At 47.0% G+C, this 6,542-nt stretch overlaps 1 protein-coding gene across 1 annotated transcript in view; it reads left to right on the forward strand.

Annotated features, from left to right (window-relative positions):
• Positions 1-371: 371 nt before the first annotated feature.
• Positions 372-6,542, forward strand: part of LOC118399585 (collagen alpha-2(VIII) chain-like) — a 133,528-nt gene continuing 127,357 nt past the window's right edge. Inside the window, exon 1 of the mRNA XM_052472481.1 lies at positions 372-1,200. The gene's annotated coding sequence lies outside the window, so the exon portion shown is untranslated. The remainder of the gene's footprint in view (positions 1,201-6,542) is intronic.

The raw sequence follows: 6,542 nt of genomic DNA on the forward strand, positions 1-6,542 counted from the left end.
TGTGTGTGTGTGTGTGTGTTGTGTAGCCTCGTGTTTGCCTGCCTGTATTTCTATCCAAAGTGGGAAAACAAGAACTTGAATAGTGAGGGAGAAAGGGCTGGGAGCTTTCTCTGAAGGAGAGAGGGAGGCAGGGAGGGAGGGAGGGAGGCAGGGAGGGTGTGATGGAGTGAGGGAGGGTAAATAAAGGGGGCAATAGAAGCTACCACCCCGCCCCCTCCCTCCCTCCCTCACTCTACCCCACCCCTCTCTGTGCTGCTACCCCATCCTGCCCACTCCCTTCTCAGTCCTACCTCACTCTATCCACCCTCACACACTTGTCTTTTGTGTGGCAGGGAACCCAAGGAACAATCCTGACTCTCTTTTCCCAAAATAAGCCTGAAGTGAGAGAGGGAGCGCAGAGTAAAGCTAGGGTGAGGAGATTGGACCTGGGAGGTGCACAGCCCCTAGTTATAAGCTGTGGGAGTGGGAGTGCACTGCACTTACCTCTCAGCCAAGCCGACTAGAATAGCCTGCCTGCCTGTACTGCCTACCTGCCTGCATGTACTGCTTGTCTCTCTACTCTCTCGCTTGCTCTCTCTCTCTCTCTCTCTCTCTCTCTCTCTCTCTCTCTCTCTCTCTCTCTCTCTCTCTCTCCTTCCCTCCTACTTTCCACCCCGGAGTGTGAGAGCGCTCGGAGTGTGAGAGCGCTGAGATTCAGAAGGTGCACCTCAGATCCACTTTTAGTCAGCCTGAAGACGGCATAGACGTTTTCCCCTCCTCTCTCGCTCTCACTCTGTCCCTCTCTCAGAGTCTCTCTCTCTCACTCGCTCATTTTCTGCAGAAGCACATGGACTAAATTTCCTCCAGAGAGACAGAGGAAGAACCAAAAGAAAAATACAATTTGTTCCACCTGCAGTTGGTGAAAATATTCATTTTTTTTCTGTTGTTGTTGTCGTCCCCCCTCCCTTCCTCTGCACATGTAAACTAACAAGCTTTAAAAGCTTTAAAACCAGAGGCATTTCTACGTTTTTATTTATTTTTTATTCCTTTTTTTGTTGTTGATATTGACTGATCTGATACCATCCCAATTTCTCCGGGAGACATGAGTGGCTGAAGGAGGAGAGGAGCCAGAGGACCCACCTGAAATTACCACCTCACTGACACCCACACACATCACATTCCTCCATCTAACCTTCAACGCTCGGTGGAGAGAAACGCAAGGTAAGCCCCCCGCGTCCTCTTTCCTCCTTACGTGTCCCTCCATTTCCTCTCATCCCTCCATCCTGTCATCCCTTGCTTTTTCCTTATATCACATTTCGCCGCAGGGCAGGGAGCGAGAGACCCGTGAGCCAAAGGCAACAGAAAAGGCAGAAAGAAAAACACATGGAGCAATAACTCAGTCATGGGACCTGCATAATACTCTGTGGTGCTGAGCTAAAGCGCTAGCAAAAGGCAGGAGTTTAATGCCTTTAAGATGAGAAACTACCAATGCAACTCTTGTACCCAATTATCTCCCTGTATGTCACATTTGTATTCCATCAACTGTTATAGTAATAATATTAGCAATTTCATTATTGCGCGTCGTTATGGTTCCTCGTAGCGTGACTTTCAGGCATCTTGCTCTCTCTCTCTTCCGCTCTTTCTATCTTTCTTTCTTTCTCTCGTTCTCCCATTCATGCAGCTGTTTATTTATTAGCATGATTGTGTGCACGAATGTCTGTGTATGTATATATGTGTCACTATGTATGTGAGTGTGCGTTAGTTCCATGAACATGTAAGGACGGCCAGTTGGTCTCTCACAGCGACACAGGTTTCCTTCATATGAGGTGGGAGGGTGTGTCTCTGTCTCTGCCTTCTCATTGGAGGATTATCCCAAGACAAGTTGAAGACAAAGTGTTGAATAATGTCTACACCTGTATGTTGAGCTCCACTCTTAGAAAAAAAAAAGATGTCTTAAACCTAAATTCTGTCAGCATAGGAAAACCCTTCGAATAACCCTATTTGGTTCCAGGTAGAATCCTTTTTGGTTCCATGTAGAACCCTTTCCACAGAGGGTTCTACATGGAACCCAAAAGTGTTCCACCTGGAGCCAAAAACGGTTCCCCTATGGGGATAGCTGTGGAACCCTTTTGTAACCTTTTTTTCTAAGAGTGTATTGTCTATATGGCACACGTGTGTTGTATTTGTTTTGTCTTACTTCACTGCCGGTGAATAAGATGAGTGTTACTGCTGTGAAGAGGGATGCAACTTTTGTTATATTTGTCGTCTACCCTCTTTTCCCCGTCTTTGTCCTCTACTCTCCTCTCCTGGCTGGCTCGCTATTGCAGCCCCCCTCGTCCACGTTCCGTCTGCTCTCCTTCTGTTCCCCCATCCCTCTTTCCCTCTCTCTCTCTCTCTCTCTCTCTCTCTTTCCCTCTCTCCCTCTCTCTCTCTCTTTCCCTCTCCCTATCTCTCTTTCCCTCTCTCTCTCTCTTTTTGTTCTCTCTCTCTCTCTCTCTCTCTCTCTCTCTCTCTCTCTCTCTCTCTCTCTCTCTCTCTTTTGCTCTCTCTCTCTCTCTCTCTCTCTCTCTCTCTCTTTTGCTCTCTCTCTCGCTCTCTCCCTCTCTCTCTCTCTCTCTTTTGCTCTCTCTCTCTCTCTCTCTCTCTCTCTCTCTCTCTCTCTCTCTTTTGCTCTCTCTCTCTCTCTCTCCCTCTCTCTCTCTCTCTCTCTCTCTTTTGCTCTCTCTCTCTCTCTCTCTCTCTCTCTCTCTCTTGGTGCGCTGTGACGCTCCTGGCATGCAGGATTACATTCCTCAGAAACGACATCCCTCCATCACTGAGAAGGAGGAATATTCAGGACTCTGAGTCATACAGCGGGCAATGTGACAGACTCTGAGAGATAGAAAGAGACAGAGAAATAGAGAGAGAGAGAGAGGGGGAGAGAGAGAGGGAAAGAGAGAGGGAAAGAGGGAGAGGGAAAGAGAGAGAGAGAGAGAGAGAGGGGGGAGAGGGAAAGAGAGAGAGAGGAAGAGAGAGAGAGAAAGAGAGAGAGAGAGAGAGAGAGAGAGAGAGAGAGAGAGGAGGGAGAGGGAAAGAGAGAGAGGAAAGAGAGAGAGAGAGAGAGAGGAAATTGGGGAGATAGAAGAGAGGGGAAAAGGAGAGAGGGTCAGAAAGGAACAGCAAAAATGCTTTCATAACACATGCCGTGAAATAGGATTCGAGGAAAAAAGCAAATGCTGCTGTACACTGTAGCAACAGTCTAGCATAAGAACAGAACCTATGAGAGAGAGAGAGAGAGAGAGAGAGAGAGAGAGAGAGAGAGAGAGAGAGAGAGAGAGAGAGAGAGAGAGAGAGAGAAATAAACAATAAAATGAACAGTAAACATTACACTCACAGAAGTTACAAAAGAATAAAGACATTACAAATGTCATATTATGTGCAAATAGTTCAAGTACAAAAGGGAAAATAAATAAACATAAATATGGGTTGTATTTACAATGGTGTTTGTTCTTCACTGGTTGCCCTTTTCTTGCTGCTGTGATTGCACACTGTGATATTTCACCCAGTAGATATGGGAGTTTATCAAAATCGGGTTTGTTTTTTGAATTCTTTGTGGATCTGTGTAATCTGAGGGAAAGATGTGTCTCTACTATGGCCATACATTTGTCAGGAGGTTAGGAAGTGCAGCTCAGTTTCCACCTCATTTTGTGGCCAGTGAGCAGATAGCCTGTCTTCTCTTGAGAGCCAGGTCTGCCTACGGCGGCCTTTCTCAAAAGCAAGGCTATGCTCTCTGAGTTTGTACATAGTCAAATCTTTCTTTAAGTTTGAGTTAGTCACAGTGGTCAGGTATTCTGCCACTGTGTACTCTCTGTTTAGGGCCAAATAGCATTCTAGTCTGCCCTGTTTTTTGTTAATTACTTGACATGTTGGAAGAATTATCTTTTTGTTTTCTCATGATTTGGTTGTATCTAATTGTGTTGCTCTGTGGTGTCTGTTTGTGTTTGTGAACAGAGCCCCAGGACCAGCTTGCTTTGGGGACTCTTCTCTAGGCTTATTTCTCTGTAGTTGATGGCTTTGCTCTCTCTCTCTCTCTCTCTCTCTCTCTCTCTCTCTCTCTCTCTCTCTCTCTCTCTCTCTCTCTCTCTCTCACTCTCTCTACCTCTCTCTCTCTCTCTCTCTGTAGTTGATGGCTTTGCTCTCTCTCTCTCTCTCTCTCTCTCTCTCTCTCTCTCTCTCTCTCTCTCTCTCTCTCTCTCTCTGTCTTTTCTCTCTCTCTCTCTCTCTCTCTCTCTCTCTCTCTCTCTCTCTCTCTCTCTCTCTCTCTCTCTGTCTCTGTCTCTGTCTCTGTCTCTGTCTCTGTCTCTGTCTCTCTCTCTAACTCGCTCTCTCTCTACCTCTCTCTCTAACTCTCTCTCTCTCTCTACCTCTCTCTCTCTCTGTCTCTCTCTCTAAGTCGCTCGCTGTCTCTCTCTCTAAGTCGCTCTCTCTCTCTCTCTCTCCCTCTCGCTCTGTATCCCCCCTCTCTCTCTCTCTCGCCCTCTCTCTCTCTCTGTCTCTTTCTCTCTCTACCTCACTCTCTCTCTGTCTCTCTCTCTCTACCTCGCTCTCTCTCTACCGCTCTCTCTCTCTCTCTCTCTCTACCTTGCTCTCTCTCTCTCTCTCTCTCTCTCTCTCTCTACCTCGCTCTCTCTCTCTACCTCACTCTCTCTACCTCACTCTCTCTCTCTCTAAAAACATTTGGCAGCATCCTCCCCCTTCACTGGCCCGCATCAATAGTGCAGGTTGCATATACAGTATACCTGTGTGTGTGTGTGTGTTTGCGCGTGTGTGTGTGTTACACAATCTGCCATGAAAATAAACGAACGATAGACATACACACACACACACACTTGTGAACTCTCTCTCTGACGGAAGAGAAATCGGGGGATGGGTCAGGTGGACAAAGTGATACCGGGAACGGCAGTGTGAATTGACTACACACACACGCATGCACGGTCTGGGACAGGTAGCACGTCTGGCGAACAGGTCAGGGTTCCATAGCCGCAGGCAGAACAGTTGAAACTGGAGCAGCAGCACGGCCAGGTGGACTGGGGACGGCAAGGAGTCATAAAGTAGTCATCATCAACTACCTCTTTCCCTACTGTTTTTTATTTATTTATTTATTTATTTTGCTCCTTTGCACCCCATTATTTCTAGCTCTACTTTGTACATTCTTCCACTGCAAATCTACCATTCCAGTGTTTTACCTGCTATATTATATTTACTTCGCCACCATGGCCTTTGTTTTGCCTTTACCTCCCTTATATCACCTCATTTGCTCACATTGTATATAGACTTATTTTTCTACTGTATTATTGACTGTATGTTTGTTTTACTCCATGCGTAACTCTGTGTTGTTGTATGTGTCGAACTGCTTTGCTTTATCTTGGCCAGGTCGCAATTGTAAATAAGAACTTGTTCTCAACTTGCCTACCTGGTTAAATAAAGGTGAAATAAAAATAAATAAATAAAAATGCCAGGTAGTCCTGAGACATGGTCCTAGGGCTCAGGTCCTCTGAGAGAGAGAAAGAAAGAAAGAAAGAGAGAAAGAGAGAATTAGAGCATACTTAAATTCACACAGGACAACACATAGGACAGGAGAAATACTCCAGATATAACAGACTGACCCTAGCCCCCGACACATAAACTACTGCAGCATAAATACTGGAGGCTGAGACAGGAGGGGTCAGGAGACACTGTGGCCCCATCCGATGATACCCCCGGACAGGGCCAAACAGGCAGGATATAACTCTTTGCATATAACACTTTGCCAAAGCACAGCCCCCACACCACTAGAGGGATATCTTCAACCACCAACTTACCATCCTGAGACAAGTCCGAGTATAGCCCACAAAGATCTCCGCCACGGCACATCCCATGGGGGGGCGCCAACCCAGACAGGAAGACCACAATCTTTTCCGCTACCACTCCATTCCATGCTCTTTTGAGCTCTATATCTTATGCTGTGCCAAACTACCACCCCCTCCCCAGGCACGCGAACAGGCCGTAATAGCAACACCATGCCATGTCCATGGCAACCCCATACCGCTGCAATGGATGCTTTGGTCTCTCTCTGGTCTCTCTTGGGTTTTACAGTGCCATTTGGCTCCGGTGTCTGTGTGTGTGTGTGTGTGTGTGTGTGTGTGTGTGTGTGTGTGTGTGTGTGTGTGTGTGTGTGTGTGTGTGTGTGTGTGTGTGTGTGTGTGTGTGTGTGTGTGTGTGTGTGTGTGTGTGTGTGTGTGTGTGTGTGTGTGTGTGTGTGTACGTGTGTGTGGCACATTACTTTACTGCGACTGACAGACTCCAACAGCTCTATCCACTGACTGCCTTTGATATAAAGACCCAGCGGTGCCCAACATCGCTCACACAGCGGTCACGCTGAATACACAAAAACAACACACACGCATGCACGTAGACACAGGCACACAGACACACACACACACTCCTCAAAGTCCTCCAAGCCACACAAAGACACTACATTCACTAACATATTAAACATACACACCACTTTCCTCTGCCAGACTGCCCGCTTGCCTGGTTCTGGG

Source organism: Oncorhynchus keta, chromosome 20, assembly GCF_023373465.1.
Source record: "Oncorhynchus keta strain PuntledgeMale-10-30-2019 chromosome 20, Oket_V2, whole genome shotgun sequence".
NCBI classification, from domain to species: Eukaryota; Metazoa; Chordata; class Actinopteri; order Salmoniformes; family Salmonidae; genus Oncorhynchus; species Oncorhynchus keta.